The following is a 27,474-nucleotide window of genomic DNA, read 5'->3' as shown; positions in this document are numbered from 1 at the left end:
ATGACCTATGTGTGAAAGGAAACTACCAAGGCCAGGGAAAGAATCACTGGAAAACAGGAGACTCAACAATTCCCAATCCCACATAGGGGTAAGACTGGTTTATGCTCCCACCAACCAGAGTATAAAGACCTTGCAATATCCACAACTTTGGGTAAACACCAAAGAAAATGGTGAGAATGCACCGGTGCTGGAATAAAAGCTGCTCTGTACCTACCCGTAACATGATTTTTCCTCTGACTGTTTTGTAAGATTTTTCTCTTATTACTGGTCTTAAGCAAATTCATTATGATGTACTTTGATTAATTTTCTTCTAGGGGTGTGTGTATGCATATGCACATACTTTTTTTTTTTTGAGACGGAGTCTTGCTCTGTTGCCCAGGCTGGAGTGCTGTGGTGCGATCTCGGCTCACTGCAAGCTCCGCCTCCCGGGTTCACGCCATTCTCCTGCCTCAGCCTCCCGGGTAGCTGGGACTACAGACGCCCACCACTACGCCCGGCTAATGTTTTTGTATTTTTAGTAGAGACGGGGTTTCACCGTGTTAGCCAGGATGGTCTCGATCTCCTGACCTCGTGATCCACCCGTCTCGGCCTCCCAAAGTGCTGGGATTACAAGCGTGAGCCACCACGCCCGGAAACGTATGCACATACTTGAGATTCATGAAGCTACTTGGATCTGTGAGTTTATAATTTTCATCATATTTTGAAATTTTTCAGTAACTAGTTTTTAAGTTTTTTGTCCCCCTTTCCATTTTCTCCATTCTCTTGGGAACCCTAATTTAATACACGTGTGTGTGTGTGTGTGTGTGTGTGTGTGTGTGTGTCTGTGTGTCTGTGTGCTAATATTAGAGAATGTAGTTTCAGGCTAAATACTTTTACCGGACACAAAGAATGGCATTTCAACATTGTAAAGTGATCAGTTAATCAAGAAGATATGGCCAGGTGTGGTGGCTCATGCCTGTAATTCCAGCTTGGGAGTCCAAGGAGGGAGGATTGCTTGAGCCCAGGAGTTTGTAACCAGTCTGGGCAACATAGACCTATCTCTACTAAAAATTTAAAAATTAATCAAACATGGTGGTGTGTGCTGATGGTCCCAGCTACTTGGGTGGCTGAGGTAGGAGGATCACTTGAGCCCAGGAATTCAAGGGTGCAGTGAGCTATGATCACAGCACTGCAATGGAATAATATTAAATGCTCAATTAAAGCCACAAAAGGCAGAAAAATAGTAGAATACAGGAAAAAATGAACAAGGACAATAAATACAAAGCAGTTAAAATACAAAATATGGTAGATATTAATCCAACTATATAAATCATTATTTTTACTGTGAATGGTCAAAATACACCAATACAAAGACTTTCAGGGTGGATTAAAAAGAAGACCCGACTATATGTTATCTACAAGAAACCTACTTTAAATAGAAAGACAGAAAGATACTCCATGCTAGTACTAATCTAAAGAAAGATACATTAGCTGTGTTAATTTCAGACAAAGAAGTCTTCAGAGCAAGAAAATTATCGGGATTAAGAGGAAATTACATAATGATAATGGGGTCAATTATCCAAGAAGACATAACAATCCTTAATGTGTTTACGCTGAATAGAGCCTGAAAATACACGAGGCAAAAATTGATAGAACTGCTAGGAGAAATCAACAAATCTACCATTATAGTTGGAGATTTCAGCATCCCTTTATCAGTAGTTAACAAATCTATCAAATCTAGCAGGCATAAAATTAGTAAGGGCGGCCGGGCGCGGTGGCTTAAGCCTGTAATCCCAGCACTTTGGGAGGCCGAGACGGGCGGATCACGAGGTCAGGAGATCGAGACCATCCTGGCTAACACGGTGAAACCCCTTCTCTACTAAAAAAATACAAAAAACTAGCCGGGCGAGGTGACGGGCGCCTGTAGTCCCAGCTACTTGGGAGGCTGAGGCAGGAGAATGGCGTAAACCCGGGAGGCGGAGCTTGCAGTGAGCTGAGATCCGGCCACTGTACTCCAGCCCCGGCGACAGAGCAAGACTCCGTCTCAAAAAAAAAAAAAAAAAAAAAAAAAAAATTAGTAAGGGCATACTTGAACTCAATAGCACCATCAATCAACTGGATTTATATGCACATTTATAGATAACTTTATATAACCACAGCAGACTATACATTACTCTCAAGCTCACATGGGACATTCACCAAAATAGACATTCTGGGTCATCAAACACACATGAAATATTTTAAGTGAATAGAAATCATAACAGGATGTGTTCTCAGACCACAATGAAATTAAACTAGAAATCAATAACAGAAGAAATCAGTAACAGAAAATCCAACTATTCTTACATTAAACAACACACTTCTAAGTAACACATGGGTCAAAAAAGAAGTCTCAATATTTGGACTAAATATAAATAAAAATACAACTTATCAAATTTGTGGAGTGCAGTAAAAGCAGTGCTTAGAGAGAAATTTATAGCACTGAGTGTATATATCAGGAAATAAGAAAGATCTAGAATCAATGATTTAATGATTTAAGCTTCCACCTTAGAAAACTAGAGAAAAGGCCAAGCATGGTGGCTCACACATATAATCCCAGCACTTTGGGAGGTCAAGGAGGGAGGATTTCCTGAGCCCAAGAGTTTGAGACCAGCTTGGGTAACATAGTGAGCCCCATCTCTACAATAAATAAATAATAAATTACCCAGGTATGGTGGTGCACACCTGTAGTCCCACCTACTTGGGAGACTGAGGCAGGAAGATCACTTGAGCCTAGGAGGTTGTGGTTGCAATGAGCTGTGATTACACCACTGCACTCCAACCTGGGCAACAGGGTGAGACCATGTCTTGGAAAAAAAAAAAAAAAGAAAGCAAGCTAGAGAAAGAAGAACAAAAATTAAATTCAAACAAGAAGAAAACTAATAATAAAAATTAGAGAGGAAGTCAATGAAACGGAAAACAGGAAAATAATAGAAAAAAATTAATGAAAACAAAGGATGGTTTTTTGAAATGGTCAATAAAATTTATAAATCTCTAGACAGGTTAACTGAAAAAAGAGAGAAAAGGCACAAATTACTAATATCAGAAATAAAAGTGGGGAATCACTACTTGCCCTACGGACTTTAAAAGAATAAATAAATATTATAAACAACTTTATGCCCATAAATTTGATAACTTAGGTGAAATAGGCCACCTCCTTGAAAGACACACTACAAAAACTCACATAAGGAGAAATAGATCATGTGAATAGGCCTGTATGTATGAATGAAAGTGAATCAGCAATTTATAATCTTCTAAAGCAGAAAGCAACAGACCCATATGAGTCCACTGATAAGCTCCATCAAACATATAAGAAATGATGCAAATTCTTTACAATCTCTTACAGAAATTAGAAGCAGGAGGAACACTTTCTAACTTACTCTATGAGGCCAGCTTTACTCTAATATCAAAACTAAAGACATAACAAGAAAAGAAAATTACAGATCCATATATCTCACAAATATAGATACAAAAATCCTCAACAACATATTGACAAATCAAATTTAACAATGTATAAAACAAAAATACACATTACATCCAAGAACGATTTATTGCAGCTATGAAAGTCTGGCTCAATATTCAAAAATCAACATAATCCATCACTTCAGCAGGTTAAAGAAGAAAAACTATGTAATCATATCAATTGATAGTGAAAAAGCACTTGACAAAAGCTAACACGTATTCTTAAAGAAAACTTTTAGAAAACCAGAATAGAGAGGAATTTCCTCAACTTGGTAAAGAACACTTACAAAAACCCTTCAGCTAACATCATACTTATTGGTGAGAAATTAAATGCTTTCCTGCTAAGATAGGCACAAGACAAGGATGTCCCCAGTTTACCACTTCTATTCAACATCTTACTGGAATCCTGATTAGTATAATCAGTCAAGAAAATAAAATAAAAGGCATGCTGATTGGGAAGGAAGAAATAAAACTGTCTTTGTTTGCCAATGGCATGACTGTCTATAGAAAATCTGAAAGAATTGACCAAAAAAACCCCTCTTGTAACTAGTGAGTGATTATAGCAGGGTTTCAGGATAAAAGGTTAATAAACAGACGTCAACTGCTTTCCCATATACCAGCAATGAACAATCGGAACTTGAAATTTAAATCATAAAGCAATTTACATCAGCACCAAAAAATAAAATACTTGGGTGTAATTCTAATGGAATATGTACAAGATTTATATGAGAAAAACTATAAAATGCTGATGAAAGAAGTATAAAGATATAAATAAATGAAGAGATATTTTGTTCATGAATAGAAAGATTATTGTTCCGATGTCAGTTCTTCCCAACTTGATCTACAGATTCCACATAATCCCAGGATGCAATGATTTATTCAGAGCTCTCATCTTTCTTGAGCTGATGTTGAAACACCTCATGGCCGGTAAATAATCATATTCCAGGTGCCTACTCTGTGCAAGGTACTGTGCAAGGTACTTATGATACCAAAATGAATATGACATTGTCCCAGATTTCAAGGAGCTCACTCCTGATAGAGATATTAACACGTAATATCAGTATAGAGTGATAGGTGGGAAGATATAGCAATCAGGGAGTATCAGAGACAAAGAGGAAGAGAACCAGATTAAGACTTGGGAGTTATGAAAAGGTTCTGGTAAAAGATGATCCTGCCTTGAGTAACAGAGAATGAGAAGACTGACAAAAGAGGAGGCAGAGAGATCAAAGCAGAGTAAGCACCCTGTTATCATCTTGCATTCGTAAGCCCAGGAAACATGGTACATTTTGGCTGAGTAAAAGAGTCTGAGTGGGAGTGGGGAAAATGAAATTGATTAAGCTGGTTACTTCAGAGGTGCCATTTCTGGCTCTCCAACATTTTCAGTAAAATATGAAAGCCTGTAAAAAGAATACATCTTCTGGGACAGTGTGGACCTCCCATGATGGGGTCATGCTATAAGACAGAGGCAGGAACTCACTTGCCCTTTTCTTTTGTGACCAAATTCATGCCTTATTATCTGAAAGACCATGAGGCTGCAACATGAGAAAACAAGGAGCTATGCCTAGTAAGAAACTGCTTGCTTTTAAGGCTTTTCTCCTAGGCATGGCTTCTCAGACGCTGTTCTTCTGCCTTATTTAAAAAAAAAAGAAAAAAAAAAGGAGTGCCTTCAGATCCTGAGGCGGCTGAGACACCATGTTATTTTGGCTACCAGCCTCTATGACCCCACTGTCTCCTCTTTTAGAGAATGTTTATCTTTAAAGTGCTCAATAATTTTGACTTGAGGAGACTCTGATATTTAAACAAGGAGACTGCCTCAGAATGTCTCAAGGTATTTCAGTTTGTATATACTGTGGGATCGGAAGGCAAAGGGTAGACCTGAAAGGATTACACCTCTTGGCTTCCACCTGAAAAATAATCTAACACTTATCCACTGTCCTTTTACCCAACATAGTTCAGAATATGTTGCAATTTGAGGTCAGGTCTTATGTTTCTTGCTCATGTATTTCACATATAAACAGTCATTTTACCAGTGTTGGACCACATCCTTCTTGATTGCTGATATTAGTCTGAGTGGAGAGGTAGGGGAGAGTGACAAAAGCCTTGGTTTCTAATTAATCCCACTATTTAAAGGTAGAAAATAATACATACAGTCTGTTCATACCATTTAATTATCACTGAGGCTGTTCCACATAGGAACTGATATTGATCTAAGCATCAGGACCCCAGCTAAGAGTAGTACTTGCTGGAAAAGGACACCCAGTTAGTAAAGAGACAATATGATAAAGTTTGAAAAAGAGAGAAGACAATTTTTAGAGATCTTGAACGAAGATTTCCCAATTCCCCATTCCTGCCAAATCTGAAAAGCAGGAAAAGCAGACATTCAACACAAGATTTTTCTCCCTTGGCATCTGTCATGCCTTCATTTGTCAGCTGACCCAAGCCAGGCAGCTGCACAAAGCATGTGCAGAGGCAATGGCAATGGGACTGGAAATGAAGTGAGTGGAGGTGAATGCGGAAGAACATGAACATTATATACTTTTTCTCCTGCTTGTCGCTCTGGGGAATAATATATATATTATAATATATACATATACACACACATATATGTATACGTATACATATATACGTATACGTATGTGTATATATATACATATATATACACAGACATAGGTGTGCATAAATGTATACATATACATATATATAAAGTTTCATAGCTACAGTGCCCTGTCTATGAGAACTCAAATAGATGTAGGGCAATCTTCTCTGTTTCTGGAGTGAGTAGCAATTGAAACTCCAGGGATGTAATGACAGAAAAAAATTCCATGCACAACTTTTAAAATCCTCATTTCCTGATACTCTTGGACTTGTGTGTATGTTCTAATGATACTATATATAGTTAGTTACACGCACAATCAACACTCTTCAGGTTTCTGTTTATTTGCTCAGACTTTTCTGTGTCCACCCTACTTCTCTGACCACAGATCTACTCCTACTCCTGATCTAAAACTCAATTGACTCAACTTTGATAAGCATAGGCTTTCCCAGAAAACCTCCCCTATTTACTAAGCTGCCTTCCATCACAGCTTAGAGTGAACTAAGACTTTTCACTCTAGTTGAGCAGTGCTCAAACCCTAAAGCAGTCCATGACAAAAGTGAAAGAGTGAGGTGCGGTGGGGTGCTGATTAAGAGAACTGGCTGGCTCACAAGACAGAAGCAACGGGCACTATGGTGCTGACGGGTACATGTCTCTGGACTGCAGGAAAAATGAGCAGACTCCCAAGGCCACAAAATAGGCTGTGGGAAGCCTTGCTGGGTTTCAGCTGGGAGAGTGTCGATGCTGGTTGGCAGAGCCTTTGACCTGGCAGAGATGCAGCCTGGTAGTTTTGGTGCGTGCGTGCGCAAAAGCATAAAGTACTTCCTTCGAGCCGGAATCGAACCAGCGACCTAAGGATGTCCACAGATGTTTCCACAGGCTACAGTCCTCCGCTCTACCAGCTGAGCTATCGAAGGGCGCACACCTCTGCGGTTAGGTCATTGATCTTTCAGCAAATGCAAGAAGCCAAATCCTTGCAACTGTAGTCGTCCAAAAAGCTTTAAGTTGGTTGGAACTCGCCTTGCAGAGATAACCCTGCGCCGATCGCCACCGCGCCCCTTTTGCGGCGGAACAAAATCCTCTGGGTGTGGTTGACTGGCTTCCCCCGGCATCAATAACAACTATCCATGAGGGGCGGGCCGGATAGGGGGCGGGCGGGAAGGGGGAGAGGGGGTGGTGGTGGGAGTGTGCTCTCACTTGTTATCGTCTTACTCCTGTGCATCTCCCTTTCTACAGGTGAAGATGACAGACTTCAGTAGCAAAAAAAAAAAAAAAAAAAGGTGAGAGGGTGAGAGGCAGAGGGCCAACCCGCCGAGGTGGCTGCAGGGTGCGGGGGTCCGGTGAGGGAAGGGTTGCTGGAGGAGAAAGCAGGAGAACTGGAATGGACACTGGTAGAAGGCTTCCAACCCTAGGCAAGCCGCAGAGTCTGGTGGCGGCCGGTTATGAGGCCGTTCCCTAACGCTCTGACCTCCCTTCACCTTCCACTGCTCTCCCACCCCCTTAACCCCCAACCCCCGTTCCTCCTCCTGATGCATTTTCTCCCTTCTACCCACAGTATCCTATGTTCACTTTTTGGCCCGTTGAGGTGTACTGGGAAGTGAGGGAAAGAACAAATAGAATTAGGTGAGGAGACCCCTCCCAGGGATTGCAGAGGCACAGGTGATACCCCTCCTCCCTCCGGGCCAGTCTGGGGGTTGGCTTGCCTCCTCTGCAAACCGACCAGAAATATTTTGCCAGTTGCAACTTGTAAAAGTAGGACAAGGCTCTGTGGGGTCTGAAAAAGCAAAGGGACAAGGACCAGCCTGCACAACATGGCAAAATCTTATCTTTACAAAAATTACAAAAATTAGCCAGGTGTGGTAGCACGAGCCTGTAGTCCCAGCTACTTGGGAGGCTGAGGTGGGAGGATTGCTTGAGGCCAGGAGTTCAAGGCTACAGTGAGCTATGATTATGCCCCTGAACTCTAGCCTGGGTGACAGAAGAGACCCTGTCTCAAAAAAAAAAAAAAAAAAAAAAAAAAAAAAAAAAAATTGGAGGGTGGGTGAAGTAGAAGACAGGAGTGTCAGTTTTGGACTGCTTACCCTGATGCCATGTCTTTGACAAAGGTTTCAGATCTGATCTGGTGTGTGCCACTACCCCAAGACCACTGGGACACCCACTCCTCAGCTGAACACCTAGTGGAGGTGCAGCAAGCCACATCCAAGGGACCTAGCCACCATTGATTTTAAGTCCACTCCTCGTCTTATGGCAAGTGGGTCTGGATCTCTGAGGGCAAGGGTCAGATGCTCACAGAACCCAGCTACTCTCTGTCATGGCTCAAACAGGAAGAGGTGGTACCCAGGTTTCAACCTTGCTTGTGTTGGCCACCAAAGCTGGCTCACCTCTGATTTTCCCACCAAAGCACTAAACAGAGGTTCCAAAGAGCCTGGGGTCTCTATATCCCATCATGAACTTATCCAGTAAGGGACAAAGGTACTACATTTGGTCTGTGTTCGTTGGTCTCTGCCTTTGGTGTCATTGGAGGCAGGGATCTCTCTGTGGCTCCAAAGCCATAGAATCATCCTGGGCACTGGCGATGCCATAGCTCAGCCTCCTTCTGTTAGCAATGACAAGCGGGAAAGGCTGACAAAGCCAGGGAAATGTTGGGGGAAATAGGGAGGTGGGGGGAGAGGAGGAGCTGCTTCCCAGGAGAGGAAGACATGTGTAGTCTTCAGTTTGAGACCCGCAATGAAACAGCTCTTGTGGCCATAGCAGGTAGTGGAAGTCGGTGTCTCAGTCCCCAGAGGGCTTCAGAGGGGCACGTTCCCATGGGCTGTTTGGCTTGGGGTGCTCTCTGTGATAGGTTGCATGCGTGCATCAAATCTCTGGAGTTTTTTTCCGAGATGGTGAGATGAGACCAAGTATCGTTTGTTGGCCTTCTTCTCCGCCTCATGCCCATAGAACCCACTCCATCTCCCTGGAGGTGAAGCCCCTCTTCGTTGGAGAAAACCTAAGTCCATTTCCTGCTTCATTCTCTCTGATTGGGCCTCAGCATGTTTTTCTTCGGGGTGAGGGTAGAGTCCATCTGTGCCTCTAGGCCCAAAGCTCCAAACTGCTCAGACCCACCAGGCGGTGGCCTAAGGCAGCGAATTCGTGTGCCTCTGTATAATGACAGCTGTCACTCAAGCTTTACTTCTGCACCCTGCCATGGACCCAACAGCCCCTAACTCTCCAGGATCACTGAAGCTCTTTTCGAGCTTGCACTTTTGTACTCCCCTTCTGTCTCCCTTACCATCTCAAGTAGCAGGGCACTCGACACAGGTGTTTTTGATGGCTTTGAACTGAATATTAGGTCCTTGCTTTTCCAGCAGGGGCCAAACTCGGCTGTAGCAGCATGAAAAGTTGTGAAGCTCAGAAAAAGTGAGGCTTGAGGGATTTGGGAAAAGCTGTGGGGATAGGGGATAGACTCATCTTGTCCTCAACCTAAAGGGCAACCTGACCTTGCTAATGGAAGTTCTTACGATCAGGAAATTCTCAGGGTGACAGCTGTCTCCCCAAAGTAGGACACAGCAAAGTGGGAATGAATATTTTCTTTATGCCTGTCTAAGTCTATACATTTCCAGCAAAGGAGAATGAGAGGGGCTGGCTGAGGGGTCAGGGGAGAGAGAGAGGGAGGCAGAGACACAGGGACAAAGAGAAATATACAGGGACAGAGAAACTGTGAAAGAGAGAAAGAGAATGAGACAGAGACAGACATGAGACTGTCGGATCTCAACGCAGTGATAAAGAGCCTGAGACGGATGAGAGTGAGAGGGTGAGTTTTCACGGAAGATATCATGGTTATCCCCACTTTACACCCTTGTCAAGTAAGCTTGATGTTCTCCAGGGAACTTGACCTTCCAGGTTTTGCCCACCTGGTCAGGAGAGCTCTGTCAAAACTGAGCACAGCGGTGTTGTCACAGCCAGCAGCCAGCAGCGATGCTCAAGCCCGAGAGCAGTCTGTGAATAAAAGCGAAAGAGCACAGGATGGGGAAGTGAGGGATGGCACGAATAGAAGGATTGGTGGGGTCACAAAGCAGAAGCAAGGCGTGGGAAGCTAGGTGATCAGGAAAGGCTTTGTGGGTGTTTTGCCCGGGAGAGTGTGGTTACTACTTGGAGGCTGCAGGGCTTTTAACCATGCAGAAGTGCGGCCAGGCAGCATTGCGTGCAAAAGTGTCAGGCACTTCCTTCGAGCCGGAATCGAACCAGCGACCTAAGGATGTCCACAATGTCTGTACAATCTACAGTCCTCCGCTCTACCAGCTGAGCTATCGAAGGGTGCGTGCTGTCAAACCTGAGTCATTAGACTTTCTGCAAACAGAGGAAGCCACCTCCCTGGAATGCTCGAGGTCCAATATGAGTTGGATTGGTTGGGACCCACCTTGGAAGAGAACTCTGCGCGGGTCGCCACCGTGCCCCTTTCGGGGCAGAGCAAATCCTCTGGGCGAGGATGCCTGGCGTCTCTCGGGCTCTGATAGCCACCATCCACGAGGAGGAGCTCTCATCTGTGACAGCCTTCCTGTCCCTGAGTATCCCCCTTTCTACAGGTGAGGATGACAGTCCCCCGTGACCTGAGAGAAAATGAGGTGAGTCGGTGAGGGCACAGGGATTGGCGAAGTGGTTGGGTGGGTCTAGTCGGGGAGAGAACGCTGGAGGAGGAAAGGAGGAAAACCCTAATGGGCGCTGGATAGGCAGCTGACAACTCCAGCCCAACCTCAGGGTCTGGTGCAGGTCTCTAATGGGCGCTGCCCGTAACAGTCTGATCTCTCTACTCCCTCCCCCACCACACACACAGGGCCCTCCTCCCCAGGCGCCCCGCCCTTCTCCTCACAGGAGTCTATGCTCACATTTTGGCGCATTGAAGTGCACTGGGAAGTGAGGTGAGGAAATCTCTCCCAGGCTTGCAGATGCACATGTGAGATACCCTCTTCTGCAAACAGGCCAAGAATTCCAGTCAGAAGCTGCCGATTTCTGAAATAAGGCAAAGTTCTGTGGGTTTCCTTGAAAAACAAGAAGCCAGGTAAAGGACAGAAGTGTGAGCTTTGGACTCCTTATCCTGACCCCACATCTTTGACAAAAGTTTCAGATCCCATCTGGCGTGTGCCCACCACTCCAAGGCTACTGAGACACTCACCCTGCAGCAGAACACCTAGAGGAGCACAGGAAGCCACACCCAAGGAACCTAGCCTCCACTGAGTTTATGTCCACTTCCTGTCTTATGGCAAGTGGGTGTGGATCTCCAAGGGTGAGGGTCAGATCCTCACAGACCTCCTGCTACTCTCTGCCATGGCACAACTGGGAAGAGTGGGCACCAGGGTTCACTCTCACTTGTGCTGGCTACCAAACCCATTTGTTGGTTCGCCTCTGGTTTTCCCCCAAAGTACTGAGCAAAGGTTCCAAGGGATCTGGTGACTCCATGCCCCATCAGGAATATATCCAATGAAGGCCTGAGGTGCTACTTTTGGTCCCTCCTTGTTAGCTGGTCTTTGCCTTTGGTGTCATTGGAGGCTGGGATCTCTGTGTGGCTCCAGAGCCATAGAATCATCCCAGAGCACTGGTGACACCAAAAAAGAAGGAAAGGTTGACACAGTCGGGGTGACGTGGGAGAGAATACACGGTGTCGGGATACCAGGAGCTGCTTTCCACGTGAAAAAGATATGTGCAGTAATATGTGCAGTATCTAGTTTGAGAGGCACAATTAAACAGTTCCTGTGGACCCAGCAGGTAGTGGATGGGGCAAGCCAGTCCCAAGCAGGCTTCAGAAGGCCATGCTTTCCTGGGCCATTCAGTTTGGGGTGCTCTCTGATAGGCTGCATCTTTACATCAAACGTCTGGAAGCTTTTTCCAAGATTATGCAGTGAGACCAAAGGATGCTCATGGGCTTTCTTCTCTGCCACATACGCCACCAAACCCACTCCAACTCCCCAGAGGTGAAGCTTCACTTGGTTGATAAAGTTCAGTTCATTTCTGACTCCATTCTCTCTGACTGGACCTCAGCACATTTTTCTTGGGAGTAGGAGAACCCAACTGTGCCTCTAGGTCCCAGAGCAAATGCTCCAAACTGCTCAGACCCACAAGACAGTGGCCTGTCTAAGCAGGCAAATTCATGTGTCTCTGTATAATGACAGCTGTCACTCAAGCTTTACGTCTGCTCCGTGCCATGGACCCAATAGCCCGTAACTCTCCAGGATCACTGAAGCTGTTTTGAAGTCTGCACTTTTTTGGTACTCCCCTTCCCTTTCCCTTACCCTCGGAAGTAGGCAGGGCACTTGGTGCAGGTGTTTTTCCAGACTCTGAACTGACTATTAGATATCCTTACTTTTCCAGCAGTAGCCAAACTTGGCTGTAGCAACATAAAAAGTTGTGAAGGCTCAGGAAAGGTGAAGCTTGAGGGATTTGGGACAGGGGGATGGGTGGGCAGTTCGTAAATACAAGTGGAAAGGCATAGGATGGTGGGGGCACGAATTGGGGTTTGGCTGGGTCACAAGGCAAGGGGTACTGTTTTGCGCTGAAGAGAGGATTCGGGAAGAATGAGGAGGTTCCCAGGAGTGTGATCAGGAAAGGCAGGATTTTGCTGGGTTTTCCGTGGGAAAGTGTTATGACTGGAAGGCTGCAAAGGCTGCAAGGTCTTTGACCGGGAACAGATGCAGCCAGGCAGCATTGTGCACAAAAGAGTCAAGCACTTCCTTCGAGCCGGAATCGAACCAGCGACCTAAGGATGTCCACAAATTTTTCTACAGTCTACAGTCCTCCGCTCTACCAGCTGAGCTATCGAAGGGTGCACGCCGTTCAGGCTGACTCACTGGACTTTCTGCAAATGGAGGAAGCCAAGTCCCTGAACCGCCGGAGATCCAATACTCGCTAAGTTAATTGGAACCCGGCTTGGAAGAGAACTGTGCCGGTCTCCACCGCGCCCCTTTCCGGATGGAGCAAATCCTCTGGGCGGGGGTGGTGCCTGGCGTCTCTTGGGCGCTGATAGCCACGATCCACGAGGAGGAGCTCTCACTTGTGGCCTTCTTCTCCCTCTGCATCGCTCTACTTGTGAAGATGACAGCGCTTAGTGGCCAGAGGTAAGACTGCGAGGGCAGAGGAGTTGGTGAGACTGATGGGTGGGTCCAGTGAAGGAGGGGACACTGGTGGAGGAAAGTGGAGAACCCGCATGGGCGTGGTGTAAGCAGCTTCCAACCCCTAACCTAGCGTTAGGGTCTGATGGAAGACCCTAAGGGGGCACTGCCCTAACAGCCTGGCCTCTACTTCCCACCACCTCAAACACACTCCTCTCGATGTACTCAGCCCTTCTACCCAGTGTTCTATGCTCACTTTTTGGCGTATTGAGGCACAATGGGAAGACAGGGAGGAAATGCAGGAGGATAGGTGGAGGCCGGCGTGGTGGCTGGCGCCATAATCCCAACAATTTAGCGGGCCAAGGCGGGAGGGGCGCCTGAGCCCAGGACTTCAAGATCAGCCTGGGCAACATAGGGAGAAGCCGTCTTTACAGAAAAACTTTTAAAACATATCCGGGTGCGGTGGCCTGCACCTTCGGTCCTAGCCACTCAGCAGGCTGATGTGGGAGGATCATTCGAGCCCAGGGGTTTGAGGCTACAGTGAGCTGTGATCTTGCCACTGCACTCCAGCCTGGGCGACAGAGACCATGAAAAAAATAAATAAATAAATAAAAGAAAGGGATATGTGGGGAGAGACCAGGGCCAGGGACTCAGAGATCACCATGTGATACCCACTACCTCTAACCCCAAGGGCCAGCATAAAAGCTTCGATCCACTCCTCTGCAAACTGACCAAGAATCCTTTCCCGGAGGCTGCTGCTTTCTAAAGTAGAAAGAAAAAGGGGCTGATAGAAACACAGGCGAGCTTTGGACCCCTTACCTAGGCCCCAAATTGTTACAAAGGTTTCATATCCCGTATGGTGTGTGTCCACTATCTCAAGACCACTCATCACCCACACAAACAGTGAAACAGGCACTGGTGGCACAGCAAGCCGAACCTAAAAGACCCACCCTTTATTGAGTTTATAGGGGAAAAGTCAGGGTCAGGGATCACCCACACTTTTGCTGTTGCTGATGACCAAACACCACTCAATGGCCCACCTCTGTTTTTTCCCTCAAAGCACCAAGCCTAGGTTCCAAAAAACCTGGTACCGCCACATCTTATCAAGGACACATCCGGTATAGACCAAAGATCCTGTTTGGTTTCTGTTTGCTGATTTCTGCAGTAATGTCATTCCAGGCTCTGGGATCTCTCTGTAGCTGCAGAGCTACAGAATGTTGCTGGGGCACTGGTGAGTCCACAGCTCCGCCCCTTTCCATTAGTAGTGGGAAGCAGGAAAGGCTGATATAGCAGAGAAGAAGTAGGGAATAGGCCCTAGGGCGAGAACAGGAGCTGCTTTCTAGGAGAGGAAGACATGTGGAGTCTCTAGTTTGAGACGCAGAGTGAAAAAGCAGTTATGCCCATCAGCTAGGGGAGAGTGGCCCCTGGGTTCCCAGAAGGCCTCTGAAAACCAAATTTCCATCACTGTTTTGCTTGCAGTGCTCTTTGTAATAACTTCCATCTGTGCATCAAGTGTCTGAAGATTTTTTTTCCCCCAGAGCATAGGATGAGACCAGGGGACACTCATTGTGGTTCCTCTCTGGCCCATACTTTGATGAACCCATTTCATCTTCCCAGAGATGAAGCCCCACTTGGTTGGTGAAAGTCAAGCCCATTTCCTGCTTCATGCTCTTAGATTGTGCCAGCCATCTTCCTCTTGTAAAGGTGCAACCTTCCAGCTGTGCCTCTAGAGCCCCCACATAAAAGTGTTAGCATGCTGCTCAGATGCAACAAGCCAGTGGCCTAAGGAGGTGAACTTGTGTGCCTCTGCAGGGTGGCAGCTGCCACCCAAGCTTCAATTCTGCTCCCTGCCATGGACCCAACAGCCCCCAACTCTCCTGGGTCACTGAAGTTCTTTCCAAGTCTGCCCTTTTATACTCTCCCTCTTTCACAACCTTCACAACTAGCAAGACACTTGGTGTAGGTGTTTTTGCAAACTTTGAACTGAGTGAAAGGTATCTTTCTTCTTCCAGCAGGAACCCAAAGGTTACTGTAGCAACATTAAAGGGTGTGAGGGCTCAGGAAATGTGAGGCTTGGCATATGTGGGGAGGGGGCACAGTTTTTTTCTCAACCTGAAGGAAAACATTATGGAGCCAGTGGAAGCTCTATTCATTAAGAAAATCTCAGGGTGGCAGCTCTCTCCTACAAAGAGACTAAACAAAACAGAAATGAACATTTTCTGTCTGTAAACATCTATACATTACAAGCAAAATATAATGAGAGAAATAGAGTCAGAGAAAAACAGAGAGAGAGAGAGAGAGAGAGAGAATGCTCAAATGGAGAAGCGTTGCTAGAGACTTGGAGAAGGAGATGAGAGAGCATAGAGAGCAAGTTATTTATTTATTTTTCTGAGGATGTCACAGTTGTCTCTGACCCTTTTCTCTTCCAGCAGGCTTGACCTTCTGGGACTTGATGGTGGACCCACTAGTTTAATAGATTGAGAGATCTATCAACGGTGAGCACACAGTGTTGCTAGAGTTGTTGGCCCTCAGCACCCAGAGCAGTCTGTGGATAAAAGTGAAAGAGCTCTGGATGGTGGGGGTGCAAAGGGGCTTGGGGAGAGGGGCCAACTGGGTCACAAAGCAGAAGCAAGGGGCGCTTTGCGTTGAAGAGTACCTGTCCCCGGACTGTGGGAAGAATGAGTGGGCTTGCGGGAATGTTTCCTGGCCACAGCACAGGTGTGGAAACCGGGTGATCAGGAAAGGTTTCTCTGGGTTTTGACTGGGAGAGTGTGGGTGGATACTAGTTGGAGGCTGCAGAGTGTTTGACCAGGCACCAGGTGGCATTGTGTGCAAAAGTATTAGGCACCTCCTTCGAGCCGGAATCGAACCAGCGACCTAAGGATGTCCACAAGCTTCTCTGCAGTCTACAGTCCTCCGCTCTACCAGCTGAGCTATCGAAGGGTGCACGCTCCAAGTCCTGGATCACTGGACTTTCTGCAAATGGAGGAAGGCAAGTCCTTGGAATGCTGGAGGTTCAACACACTTTGAGTTGATTGGAACCCACCTTAGAAGAGAACCTTGCGCAGGTCGCCACCGCGCCCCTCTCAGGGTGGGGCAAATCCTCTGAGTGTAGTTTCCTTGCGTCTCGGGCGCTGATAGCCACGATCCAAGACGGGAGGCTCTCACCTGTGGCCTTCCTCCACCTGTGCCAAGTGAGGATGACAGTCCTCAGTGAAAGAAAATAAGAGGGTGAGAGGGCTCGGTCAGGGGGATGGGCGAGGTGGATGGGTGAATCCTGTGGGACAGGGGTTGCTGGAGGAGGAAAGAAGAACTCAGAAAGCTGCTGAGTGGGCGGCCGCTATCCACAGACCAGCTTCAGGGTCTGCTGGAAGTCCTTAAGGAGCCCTTTCCTAAAATTCTGGTCTTCCTACTCCCTTACTCCCTTCCCGGCCAACACACACGCCCCTCCTCCCGATGTGCCGCCGCCCTTTTCCCCCAGTGTCCTATGCTCACTTTTGGCGCATTCAAGTGTGCTGGAAGTGAGAGAGAGAACAAATGGGACTAGGGGAGAAGAACTCGCCCAGGGCTTGCAGATGCACTGTGATACCCTTCCTCCCCAGCGCCACCTGGGGCTTGGCTTCCCTCCTCTGCAAACCGACCAAGAACTCTTTCCCCGCGCCCCGTCCCACCCACCCCCCTCCCCCAGAGGCTGCCTCTTTCTGAAGTAGGGCAAGTGTATTTGTCCGTTTTCATTGCTGCTGATAAAGACATACCCGAGACTGGGATGAAAAAGAGGTTTAATTGGACTCACAGTTTCACATGGCTGGGGAGGCCTCAGAATGATGGCTGGGGGTGAAAAGTTCTTCTCCTTCTCCTTTTTTTTTTTTTTTTTTTTTTTGAGACGGAGTTTCACTCTTGTTGCTCAGGCCACAGTGCAATGGCGCGATCTCAGCTCACGGCAACCTCCGCCTCCCAGGTTCAAGCGATTTTGCTGCCTCAGCCTCCAGAGTAACTGGGATTACAGGCATGCGCTGCCACGCCCAGCTAATTTTGTATTTTAAATAAAGACTTGGGGTTTCTCCATGTTGGTCAGGCTGGTCTCGAACTCCCGACCTCAGGTGATCCGCCCTCCTCGGCCTCCTAAAGTGCTGGGATTACAGGCTTGAGCCACTGCTCCTGGCCAAGGCACTTCTTACAAGGCAGAGGCAGGAGAAAATGAGAGATAAGCAAAAGCGGAACACCCTGGTAAACCCATCAGATCTTGTGAGACTTATTCACTATCAGGAGAATAGCACTGGAAAAACCCGCCCCCATGATTCAATTATCTCCCCCATCCCTCCCACAATATGTGGGAATTTGGGGAGATACAATTCAAGTTGAGATTTGGGTAGGGGCAAAGCCAAACCATATCATTCCACCTCTGGCCCCTCCAAATCTCATGTCCTCACATTTCAAAACTAATCATGCTTTCCCAACAGTCCTCCAAAGCCTTAACTCATTTCAGCATTAACCCAAAAGTCCACAGTCCAAAGTCTCATCTGAGACAAGGCAAGTCCCTTCTGCCTATGAGCCTGTAAAATCAAAAGCAAGCTTGTTACTTCCTAGATACAATGGGGGTACAGGTATTAGATAAATATAGCCATTCCAAATGGGAGAAATTTGCCAAAACAAAGGGGTTATGGAGGCCATGCAAGTCCGAAATCCAGCGGGGCAGTCAAATCTTAAATCTTAAATCTCCTTTGACTTCAGGTCTCACATCCAGGTCACAGTGATGCAAGAGGTAGGTTCCCATGGTCTTGGGCAGCTCCACCCGTGTGTCTTTGCAGGGTACAGCCTCTCTCTGAGCTGCTTTCCTGGGCTGGTGTTGAGTGTCTGCAGCTTTTCCAGGTGCATGGTGCAAGCTGTCAGTGGATCTACCATTCTGGGGTCTGGAGGACGGTGGCCCTCTTCTCACAGCTCCACTAGGCAATGCCCCAGTAGGGACTCTGCATGGGGACTCTGACTGCACATTTCCCTTTCATATTGTCCTAGCAGAGGTTCTCCATGAGGGCCCCACCCCTGCAGCAAGCTTTCGCCTGGGCATCCAAGCATTTCCATACATCTTCTGAAATCTAGGAGGAGGTTCCCAAACCTCAATTCTTGACATCTGTGCACCTACAGGCTCAATACCATGTGGAAGCTGCCAAGGCTTGGGGCTTCCACCCTCTGAAGCCACAGCCCAAGCTGTATGTTAGCCTCTTTCAGCCACAGGTGGAGCAGCTGGGACACAGGGCACCAAGTTCCTAGGCTGCACAAAGCACTAGGACCCTGGGCCCAGCCGACGAAACCACTTTTTCCTCCTGTGCTTCTGGGCCTGTGATGGATGGGAGGGGCTGCCGTGATGGTCTCTGACATGGCCTGGAGACATTTTCCCCATGGTCTTGGGGATTAACATTAGGCTCCTTGCTACTTAGGCAAAATTCTGCAGCCAGTTTGAATTTCTCCCCAGAAAATGGGGTTGGGTTTTTCTTTTATATCACATAGTCAGGCTGCAAATTTTCCAAACTTTTATGCTCTGCTTCCCATATAGAACTGAATGCCACCGGGTGTGTTGGCTCACGCCTGTAATCCCAGCACTTTGGGAGGCCGAGGTGGGTGGATCATGAGGTCAGGAGATTGAGACCATCCTGGCTAACACGGTGAAACCCCATCTCTACTAAAAATACAAAAAAAAAAAAAAAAAAAAAATGGCCGGCCATGGTGGCGGGCACCTGTAGTTCCAGCTACTCGGGAGGCTGAGAGGCAGGAGAACTCGGGAGGCGCAGCTTGCAGTGAGCCGATATCGCACCACTGTACTCCAGTCTAGGCCACAGATCAAGACTCTGTCTCAAAAACAACAACAACAACAACAACAAAACAACAAAAAACTGAATGCCCTTAACAGTACCCAAGTCACCTCTTGAATGCTTTGCTGCTTAGAAATTTCTTCTGCCAGATACCCTAAATCATCTTACTCAAGTTCAAAGTTCTACAAATCTTTAGGGCAGAGACAAAATGCTGTTAGTCTCTTTGCTAAAACACAAGAATAATCTTTGCTCTAGTTCCCAACAAGTTCCTTATCTCCATCTGAGACCACCTCAGCCTGGATTTTATTGTCCATATCACTATCAGCATTTTGGGTAAAGTCATTCAACAAGTCTCTAAGAAGTTCTAAACTTTCCCACATTTTCGTGTCTTATTCTGAACGCTCCAAACTGTTCCAAACTATGCCTGTTACCCAGTTCCAAAGTCACTTCCGCATTTTTGGGTATCTTTTCAGCAATGCCTGTCTCTACTGGTACCAATTTACTGTATTAGTCCATTTTCATGCTGCTGATAAAGACACACCCCAGACTGGGATGAAAAAGAGGTTTAATTGGACTTACAATTACACCGGGCTAGGGAGGCCTCAGAATCATGGTGGGAGGCAAAAGGCACTTCTTACATGACAGTGGCAGGAGAAAATGAGAGAGAAGCAAGAGCAGAAACCGCTGATAAACCCATCAGATATTGTGAGACTTATTCATGAGAATAGCACAGGAAAGACTGACCCCCATGATTCAATTACCCCCCCCGGGTCCCTCCCACAACACGTTGGAATTTTGGGAGATACAATTCAAGTTGAGATTTGGGTGGGGACACAGCCAAACCACATCAGCAAGGTTCTGCAGGTTTCTTGGAAAAGCAAAAAAAAAAATAAACAAACAAAAAAATGGCGGTAGAGGACAGAGGTGTGACTTTCTCCTGGCCCCACGTCTTTGGCAAAGGTTTCACATCCCATCTGGTGTATGCCCACCACCCCAAGACCACTGAGATACCCATCCCCCAGCTGAACACCTAGTCGGGGTGCAGCAACCTACCCCCAAGGGACCTAGCCTCCACTGAGTTTAAGTCCTCTCCCTGTCTTATGCTAAGTGGGTATGGATGGCCAAGGGTGAGAGTCAGATGCATGAACACCCCTTGCTACTCTCTGTTATGTCCCAGACTGGAAAAGTGGGCATCTGGGGTTCACCCTCGCTTGTGCTTGTCACCAAAGCCCACTACCTGGCCCCCTTCTGCTTTTGCCCTCAAAACACCAAACTGAGGTTTCAGAGGACCCGTGCCTCCATGTCCCATCAGGAACATATCTAATGAAGACCTAAGGTGCTACCTTTGGTCCCTGTTCACTGGTCTCTGTTTTTGGTGTCATTGGAGACTGGGATTTCTCTGTGGCTCCACAGCCATAGAATCGTCTCAGAGCACTGGTGAATCCACAGCTTAGCTCTTTTTCATTAGCAGTGAGAAGTGGGAAAGATTAACACAGCCAGGGGAACGTGAGGGGAATAGGCAGTGTTCGGGGAGACCATCTGCTGCTTTCCAGGAGAAGAAGACACATAGAGTCTCTAGTTTGAGACCCACAATGAAACAGTTCTTGTGGCCATAGAGGGTAGGGGAGGGCAGGGATCCAGTCCTCAAAGGGCTTCAGAGGGCCATGCTCCCATGGACCATTGGGCTTAGAGTGCTCTCTGTGATAGGTTGCATCTGTACATCAAGTGTCTGATGCACATTTTTCTGAGCTCTTGGGATGAGACCAAGGGACACTCATTGGCTTTCTTCTCTGCCCCATACCCACCAAACCCACTACATCTCCACAGATGTGAAGCTCCATTGGTTGGTGAAAGCCTTGTCCATTTCTGATCCATTCTCTCTGACTTGGCTTTAGCATATTTTTCTCAAAGGTAGGGGAGCCCAACTGTGCTGCTAGATCCCAGTGTAAAAGGTCCAAACTGCTCAGACCCACCAGGCAGTGGCCTTTCTAAGGAGGTGAATTTGTGTGCCACTGTATGATGACAGATGTCACTCAAGTTTCACTTCTGTTTCCTGTCATAGACCAACAATCCCCAACTCTCCCAGCTCACCGACGCTCTTTTCAAGCCTGCCATTTTGTACTTCCTTCTGGCTTTCGCAGCCTCCTAAGCGGCAGGTGTTTTTGATATCTGTGAACTAAGCGGTGAGCAGTAGGTATCCTTAGTCTTCCAGCAGGAGCCAAGCCCAGCTGTAGCAAAATAAAAAAGTGCGAAGACTCAGGAAAGGTGAGGCTTGAGGGACTTGGGACAAGGGTGAGTGGGTAGGCACACCATGTCCTCATCCCATGGGGCAACCTGACCTTGCCAATGGAGGTTCTTTGCCTTAGAAAATTCTCAGGGTGGCTGCTGTCTCCCCAAGTAGACACAACATAGCAAGGATGAGCATTCTCTGTCTGCATGAGTCTATACATTCCTGACAAAGGAGAATGAGAGAGACACAGAGTGACAGGGAGAAAGGGGAGAGACAGACAGAGAGGAATATACAGAGATAGAGAAATTGTGAAAGAGAGAGAGAGAATGAGACAGAGACAGAGGTGAGGTAGTAATAGCTCAAGAAGGAAATGAGAGGGAGAGGGTGAGTTCACGGATGATATCATGGTTGTCCTTGGCCCTACAGCATTGTCCTGAGTGCTTGATGGCCTTCTGGGAGCTTGGCCTTCCAGGGTTTGCCAGCCTGGTCAGGAGAGCTTGGTCACAGATGAATCCAGCTGTGTTGCCAGATTCCCCAGCAGTGCTTAGGTTTAAAAGCAGCCTGTGAATAAAAATGAAACAGCCCTGAGATGGTAAGCATTTGGATGGGGATTGGCTGGGTCACAAAGCAGAAGTAAGGGGCGCTTTGTGCTGAAGCATACTGGCAACAGCACAGGCATGGCAAGCTAGGTGATCTGGATAAGGCTTTGCTGGGTTTTGCCTGGGAGAGTGTGGCGACAGCAGGGCCTTTGACCAGGCAGAGGTGTAGCCAGAGAGCATTGGTGTGTGCACAAAAGACTCAGACACTTCCCTCGAGCTGGAATTGAACCAGCAACCTAAGGATGTCCACAGATGTGTATAGTCCTCCACTCTACCAGCTGATCTCTCAAAGGGGACACAAAGTTAAAGCTGAGTCACTGGACTTTCTGCAAATAGAGGACACCAAGTCACTGGAATGCCAGAGGTCCAATATGTGTTGGGTTGGTTAGAACCTGCCTTGGAAGAGAACCCTACACTCTTGTTGCCCAGCCTGGAGTGCAATGGTACTATCTTGGCTCATTGCAACCTCCACCTCCTGGGTTGAAGCAATTCGCCTACCTCAGTCTCCCGAGTAGCTGGGATTACAGGCGTGTGCTGCCACACCCAGCTAATTTTGTATTTTTAGTAGAGACTTGGGATTTCTCCATGTTGATCAGGCTGGTCTCAAACTCCTGACCTCAGGTTATCTGCCCGCCTCGGCCTCCCAAAGTGCTGGGATTATAGGCGTGAGCTACTGCGCCTGGCCCGGAATAAAACAGTTTTACTTCTTCATTTAAACATGGATGGCTTCCATTTTAATTTTTTTGCATTACTGTTCAAGAATCTCCATACGTTGCTGATGATAGTGATGAAAGCAGATGTCCTTGCTTGTCCTAATCTTACAGGGAAATCAGTCAGTCTTTCATCATTAAGTATATTGTTAGCTGAAAGTTTTTCATAGGTGCCCTTTATCAGATTGAGAAAGGCCCTTCTATTTCTAATTTGCTGAGAGTTTATATGAGAAGTGAATGTGTAGCAGGCACTGGTGGCTCATGTCTGTAATCTCAGCGCTTTGGAAAGCCAAGATGAGAGGATCACTTGAGCCCAGGAGTGCAAGACCAACCTGGGAAACAAAGTGAGAACCTGTCTGTATGAAAAATTTTAAAAAATTATCAGGGTACCAGGCGCGGTGGCTCATGCCTGTAATCCCAGCACTTTGGGAGGCCAAGGCGGGTGGATCACCTGAGGTCAGGAGTTCCAGACCAGCCTGGCCAACATGGTGAAACCCCGTCTCTACTAAAAATACAAAAAAAATTAACTGGGTGTGGTGGTGGGCGCCTGTAATCCCAGCTACTCAGGAGGCTGAGGCAGGAGAATCGCTTGAATTTGGGAGGCAGAGGTTGCAGTGAGATTGCTCCACTGCACTCCAGCCTGGGCAACAAAAAGCGAAACTCCATCTCAAAAAAAAAAAAAAAAAAAAAAAGCAAAGAAAGAAAGAAAGAAAGAAAGAAAAAATTATTATCAGGGCACGATGGCACACACTGGTAGTCCCAGCTACTCAGGAGGCTGAGGCAGGAAGATCACTTGAGCCTAAGAAGTTAAGGCTGTAGTGACCTATGGTTGTACTACTGCCCTCCAGCTTGGGGGACAGAGGGAAACCCCCATCTCTAAAAATATAAGTAAGTAATAAATAAACAAATGTGAAATTTTGACAAATGTTTTGTCTACATCTTTTGATATAATCATGTTTTTCTTTTTAATATAATATACTTTGTACATTGATTAATTTTGAATATCAAACCAAATTTGCTTTTCTGGGATAAATCCCCCTTGATTCTGATGTATCATTATTTTATATACTGTTGAATTCAACTCGCTAAAGTTATGTTAAACTTTTTGGCTTCTATGTTCTTAAGAGACTCTGATCTGTAGTTTTCTTTCTTTTGAAGTATCTTTGCTTTTAATATCAGAATACACTGTCCTCATGTAAAGAGTTGAGAATTATTATCTCATCTCCAATTTTTCTGCAAGAGGTTGTGTAGAATTGTCATTATTCCTGAAACATTTATTGAAATTCGCCAGTGAAGTTATCTGAGCTTGGTAAATACATCCCGGAGCATAAAAACTGAAGCAACTGGAGCCCCAGGGAGGCTAGAATTCACACCTTTGTTACAGCCTGGTGCATTAACCCTTGAGTTGCTGACCTTACTATTTTATTCTTCTAGGAGACATCTTCATTTTGTTGATCCACAACCAAGAAAACTGACAGAAGGAAAAAGGAACAGATATTTGTCTCTAGGCTCAAGCAATTGCAACCTTCCTCCCAAAGTCATCATACAAGAAGACAAGGCCCCAGACCAGACTAGGAATACAATCTGCATAAATGTCGCCGGACAAAGCCCTTGTCCCCATCCCCCTCCTGATTTTTCCTGAATGGCACTTGTCAGAAAAAAGAAAATCTGAAAGAACAATGTTTAAAAGTGGCCCAAGATGGCTGCAGGTTGGGCATATAGGTAACAGAAACTAGACCTATGAGCTAAAGCTGAACTCTAGCCTGAAAGGCTAAAGTTTGTTGTTTTTTGTCTTGTCTTGTCTTTCTTTCTTTCTTTCTTTCTTTCTTTCTTTCTTTCTTTCTTTCTTTCTTTCTTTCTTTCTTTCTTTCTTTCTTTTTCTTTCTTTCTCTTTCTTTCTTTCTTTCTTTTTTTTTTTTTGAGACAGAGTCTTGCTGTGTTGCCCAAGCTGGAGTGCAGTGGCACAATTTTGGCTCACTGCAACCTGACGCCTTCTGGGTTCAAGTGATCCTCCTGCCTCAGCCTCCCAAGTAGCTGGGACTATAGGCATGCACCACCATGTCTGGCTACCTTTTTTTTTTTTTTAAGCAGACTCAAGGTTTTGCTATGTTGGGCAAGCTGGTCTCAAACTCCTGATCTCAGGTGAACCACCTATGTCTGCCTCCCAAAGTTCTGGGATTACAGACGTGAGCCACCATGCCCAGCCATGTCAAATGTTTTCACTGACGTGTACTGATTGTAACCTTGCCTAGCAGGTGAAGCACAGAGGCAGTGTCAACTGAAAAGTGACGTAACAGGCACTTGAACTTAAAGAAGTCATGGTTAGATTTATTCTCAGCCAAGTTTGAGGAGTTATGCCTGAGAACACAGACTTAGAATAGACCTAGAATAGGTCCCAAACTAGTTTACATGAGGCGCAGTATATTTAAATTTTCTAAGGGGGATATGTGTGGCACAGAAGGCGGGAGAAGTGGTTACTGAAACAACATTACATTCTTGTGATTCTGATGAGTGCTCAGTGACGCCATACATAAGATAAATATACAGCTGAGTGAGTAGGGAGAAAGGTTAAGCATCTTAGGGTCTGGTGGAGAAAGGGTGACTAACTCCATCCTGTCTTTGTTCTACATCCGATAAGCAGGTTTATGACCAGTCCCTGTCAGTGAAATATTTAACAAACTCCAGTTACACAGGCAAGAGGTCAGCTTTATTTTATAGGCCTGGGTTTTATTACCCATATGCCCAACTGCAGCCATGTTAACATTTTCTTTGAATTTTCCTTTTTCTAACAGCAGGATAACGTCAGTCATTCCCCTCCAAACCCTAAGATGTGTACACACTCCTTTACTTGTTACTCTGTCCCTATATATGTTAACCGCACATTTGGTTTGTCTGTGTATAACATCACTAAACATCAGTCAAAATTGTAAAAATGTCACCTTTGCTTCACTGCCCCCTTCTTTGTTTTTTTTTTGTTTTTTTTTGTTTTTTTTTTTGAGAAGGAGTTTTGCTCTGTCACCCAAGCTGGAGTGTAGTGGCCCCATTTCGGCTCACTGTAAGCTCTGCCTCCCGGGTTCACGCCATTCTCCTGCCTCAGCCTCCCGAGTAGCTGGGACTACAGGCGCCCGCCACCACACCAGGCTAATTTTTTGTATTTTTTTTTGGTAGAGACAGGGTTTCACCGTTTTAGCCAGGATGGTCTCGATCTCCTGACCTCGTGATCCACCCGCCTCAGCCTTCCAAAGTGCTGGGATTATAGGCGTGAGCCACTGCGTCCGGCCCTTTGATTTTTTATTTAGAAAAAACATGTAAATACCATGCCTCATGTAACCCATTCCGGGACACATTCTCAGTTTGCGCTGTTTGTGTTCCAGGCTACGGTTCTCAAATTTGGTTTGGGACAAAATTAATTTTGATTTCTTTAAGTCCATAGTCCCTATTATTTTAACCTTTTGGGTTGACACGCTGGGGAAACATGGGCCCACTATGACTACTTTGTCTCTCCTGACCTGGAAAATCAGTGTTAGTGCAGACTGCCTGAGACCTTCGCTAGACGCAGATTGCCCACCTCCAACAGTCTCCCCAGTTTCTCAGTAGAAGCTATGGGAAGAGTGCAGCTGGTGAAACCACCTTTACAAAAATCATAACAGTGAAAGAAGTCTGATGTAACCAACTCCATCTTTCCCCGCCCAACCCCCCCCAGATGGAGTCTTGCTCTGTTGCCCAGGCTACAGTGCAGTGTCACAATCTTGGCTCACTGCAATCTCTGCCTCCCAGGTTCAAGCGATTCTCCTGCCTCAGCCCCCCGAGCATCTAGGATTACAGGCGTGCACCACTACGCCTGGCTAATTTTTGTATATTTTAGTAGAGATGGGTTTTCACCATGTTGGCCAGGCTGGTCTGGAACTCCTGACCTCAAGTGATCCGCCCACCTTGGCCTCCCAAAGTGCTGGGATTACAGGCGTGAGCCACCGTACCCGGCTACCAAATCGATCTTGCTTCTAACCTCCTAGCTTGCTTTGCTTATTTCTGGGCGTATGCCGAACAAACCATGGGAGGAATTTAGTTTGTAGTTTAACTTTAAGACAAACATGAAAACAGCCACTTCATGAAGCAAACCGCCTCCTTGCTTGGGGGTCAGACCTGCTTTGTAAAAGTAACAGCTTAGCCACAGTATTAGAAATTATGGCTCAGGAGTCCTATAGCCAGAGACCACAAGATCCTAACCTCCTCAGTTGCTCCTGTAGATAACATTATTATTGTAAAATCTAAGATTGCTGTTCTAGGTATTTTTCAGACTCTGCATTCTGAATGGATCAGCTGGCGTCACCGAGATTGGTAAACTGGCCCCCTCTCAGGAACTGCTTCATTGAAAGAAGACAAGCTCCGACTCACTATGATTTTATCTCAGACCCAACTAATCAGCATTTCCCTGCTGCCCAAATGTTGCAGGACTTTTCTTTAGTTCAGCGAAAGACAGCGTTCTTTGTCCCACGGCCATGAAAATTCAGGCTCGGAGACAATTGGAATGGTGAGTAAGACGGGGTTTTATTGGGTGAAAAAGGAAGAAAAGGGGAATTCTTGCTAGGCCAGAGTCCCTGCTAGAGCACTTGCCGCGCAGGCCTTCAAATCCCAGGGTCCTCCCAGGAAGAGATGGGGCCATGCTTCTCCTCCCTGCGAATGGCACTAACTTCCCGAGGTTCCACCACAGTGAGCATTCGTCCCCGTGAGCAGGCTGGTTGGAGAATCTGCGGGGACCATCTTTCACCTGGCTGTCTCACAACTATCCTTGAAAAGCCCTAGCCTCTGAATTTTCGGGGAGGCTGATTAGAGTAATAACAAAGTTCCAGTCTTCCATTTAGTTGGCTCTGCATTTACTAAACTCTTTACTGCAATAACACTGTCTCAGTAAATCAGCTTTTCTGGGCAGGGTCAAGATGAACCTATTAGGCAATTATGCTGGTGCTGGGAGC

At 46.4% G+C, this 27,474-nt stretch overlaps 1 long non-coding RNA gene and 4 other non-coding genes across 5 annotated transcripts; all 5 read right to left on the bottom strand.

The window, feature by feature from the left end:
• Positions 1-6,896: 6,896 nt before the first annotated feature.
• On the bottom strand, positions 6,897-6,990 carry TRNAY-GUA (transfer RNA tyrosine (anticodon GUA)). Its single transcript has 2 exons — positions 6,954-6,990; positions 6,897-6,932 (listed from the first exon to the last, which is right to left on the bottom strand). It is a non-coding gene; the product is annotated as a tRNA-Tyr (tRNA).
• A 2,868-nt stretch (positions 6,991-9,858) lies between these two features.
• On the bottom strand, positions 9,859-11,029 carry LOC139364111 (uncharacterized). Its single transcript, XR_011625387.1, has 3 exons — positions 10,939-11,029; positions 10,473-10,662; positions 9,859-10,051 (listed from the first exon to the last, which is right to left on the bottom strand). It is a non-coding gene; the product is annotated as an uncharacterized lncRNA (long non-coding RNA).
• TRNAY-GUA (transfer RNA tyrosine (anticodon GUA)) lies at positions 10,277-10,369 on the bottom strand. Its single transcript has 2 exons — positions 10,333-10,369; positions 10,277-10,312 (listed from the first exon to the last, which is right to left on the bottom strand). It is a non-coding gene; the product is annotated as a tRNA-Tyr (tRNA).
• Positions 11,030-12,775: 1,746 nt separating the features above from the next.
• Positions 12,776-12,869, bottom strand: TRNAY-GUA (transfer RNA tyrosine (anticodon GUA)). The gene is made up of 2 exons: positions 12,833-12,869; positions 12,776-12,811 (listed from the first exon to the last, which is right to left on the bottom strand). It is a non-coding gene; the product is annotated as a tRNA-Tyr (tRNA).
• A 3,135-nt stretch (positions 12,870-16,004) lies between these two features.
• On the bottom strand, positions 16,005-16,098 carry TRNAY-GUA (transfer RNA tyrosine (anticodon GUA)). Its single transcript has 2 exons — positions 16,062-16,098; positions 16,005-16,040 (listed from the first exon to the last, which is right to left on the bottom strand). It is a non-coding gene; the product is annotated as a tRNA-Tyr (tRNA).
• Between the last annotated feature and the right edge of the window lie 11,376 nt (positions 16,099-27,474).

This window comes from Macaca nemestrina, chromosome 7 (genome assembly GCF_043159975.1).
Source record: "Macaca nemestrina isolate mMacNem1 chromosome 7, mMacNem.hap1, whole genome shotgun sequence".
Taxonomy (NCBI): domain Eukaryota; kingdom Metazoa; phylum Chordata; class Mammalia; order Primates; family Cercopithecidae; genus Macaca; species Macaca nemestrina.
Note: the sequence above shows the minus strand (reverse complement) of the source record. Positions and strands in the feature narration are given on the sequence as shown.